A 2,500-nucleotide genomic window follows, 5' to 3' on the forward strand; every position below is an offset into this window, starting at 1 on the left:
TCTTGAGGTTGAAAAATTTGATGAAAGCTAATGTATGCCATATTGCATTATGATTCCTCCAAAGTTTAGGGTACTCACAGAGAAATATATTACACTTAAATAACTAATTAGAAATGCAAGTGATGTGTTTATATGATTACAACATTATGTAGTCTGTGCCGCGTGGCAAAGTAGATTTAGATCTATGTCCATGTTATTTGTCCAAGCCTTCATAAACATATATAGCGAGGGTAAAACCTTGGGCCAGCTAAGTACATGTAGGTGATATAGGGGTAGTAATAGAGCAACTGACTTCTGACTTATCATATTTGATTAGGGCAAAGAAAACCTAGTATCTTTCAGTGCCGCCAACAAACCCATACTATTCTACAGTGAAATGAAAATTATGTTTTGCAAACCGCGTGGTACCCTAGGTACACAATATAGGCAGGATACAGCCAATTGAGGACTGTTATTTTCTTTTTCTTTTTATTAGGGAGAGGAATAATGCTTGACTTATTCAACTGGAAACAACCATTTCAAACAAGAACAAGGAATATCTCGAGAAACCTGCTGAAGTATGTCGTTGCCTTTATCTATTCTTCCTGGATGACGTCATCTGATTTTATTCGGCTAATATAAAAATTCCCTTAAAGGATTGGAGACAATCATAAGTAATTCGCTGAGGAGTGTCACCCCTCTTCAACGCTTTTCATACCGAGTGGAACTTTTCGTTTCACTATGGCTGCAGACCGATTATGTTATTTATCTCCGTGACACCTCCCGGTAGTAATGAAAAAAAAAAAAAAAAAAATTATTGCGGCCAATGTTAAATCATCTTATCCTGCTGGGAGAAACATTAATCGAAAGACTTCAGCGAAATCCACTGAAAGTGCGTTGTGCCTCACTAAATTCACTTGAAAAACATTCAGAGGAACAGGGGAATCCGGGATCTTTTAAACCAACCCATGAATTACAGTAAATGAAGACCAGTTGCTCAGCTGATGCCACATGTGCACCTAACCCCACAACCTTTCCACATCACACAAACATGGGATCACGCCACATCAACACCACTTGCATGAGTGAGAGTCCACTCTAAAGACTACTTACGCAGGCGCCACGGCCAGCATTTTTTTTTTTTTTTTTTTTTTTTTTTTTTTTTGTGTGTTCCTTTGTAAACACAGGAACCGTACTTGTGCAGGGATCCCTTTATTTTTCAATGGTATAAATATAACTTTTTTCACATATACAGGCAAGAATCACCACTGCCTGGAAGAATTACAATCATAGAAAAAGCTCTAGTAAATATAAAAGGACACATTCATTCCTGGGAAGAACTAAAATCCACGAGCATTCGAAATGTTGGTCAACCGCTTAAACCATTTACCCATAATACCTCACCGCCTTGCTCTGTGTCACAAACACCAAGAAACCCTAGGATGTGTGTATGTGTGTGTGTGTGTGTGTGTGTGTGTGTGTGTGTGTGTGTGTGTGTGTGTGTGTGTGTGTGTGTGTGTGTGTGTGTGTGTGTGTGTGTGTGTGTGATGTGTGTGATCCTTGGTCTTTGGATCACGTGTTGGACTCGTGATCGACAGCTATTTCCCTCCCGGAAGAGAGCTCAGAGCTCGTTTGACCGATCTATGGGTAATGCTATGACCTTACACACACACACACACCCAACTCCCCGCCCACGAGAGTCAGAGTAACGACCCGAAGTGCAGCGATACCGAAATAATTTCGGCCCTGGGCAGGATTCGAACCAAGTACTACGAGTGTGTGTGTGTGTGTGTGTGTGTGTGTGTGTGTGTGTGTGTGTGTGTGTGTGTGTGTGTGTGTGTGTGTGTGTGTGTGTGTGTGTGTGTGTGTGTGTGTGTGTGTGTGTGTGTGTGTGTGTGTGTGTGTGTGTTCACCTTGGTCTTTGGATCACGTGTTGGACTCGTGATCGACAGCTATTTCCCTCTCGGAAGAGAGCTCAGAGCTCGTATGACCGATCTATGGGTAATGCTATGACCTTACACACACACACACACCCAACTCCCCGCCCACGAGAGTCAGAGTAACGACCCGAAGCGCAGCGGTACCGAAATAATTTCGGCAGGATTCGAACCAAGTACTACGAGTGTGTGTGTGTGTGTGTGTGTGTGTGTGTGTGTGTGTGTGTGTGTGTGTGTGTGTGTGTGTGTGTGTGTGTGTGTGTGTGTGTGTGTGTGTGTATTCACCTCGGATCTGCTGCAGCCTTTTTTCGAGACAGCCAGACACCACCCTACGGCAGTGAGCTCAGAGCTCATTATTAGCAGATCTCTGGGTAGGTCTGAGACCACTCACACTCCACACACCGAGAATGCAAGGTCACAACTCCTTGACTAACGTCCCGTACCTACTCGCTGCTAGGTGAACAGGGGCTACACGTGAAAGGAGACAAACCCAACTTGTCTCCGCCCGGCCGGGGAATCGAACCCCGGTTCTCCGGTTCTCCGGTTCCCCGGTTCTCCGGTTCCCCGGTTCTCAGTGCTTTACC

The sequence above is a fragment of the Oratosquilla oratoria genome, chromosome 2 (assembly GCF_046742065.1).
Source record: "Oratosquilla oratoria isolate Oo_2021 chromosome 2, ASM4674206v1, whole genome shotgun sequence".
In the NCBI taxonomy this organism is placed as follows: Eukaryota; Metazoa; Arthropoda; class Malacostraca; order Stomatopoda; family Squillidae; genus Oratosquilla; species Oratosquilla oratoria.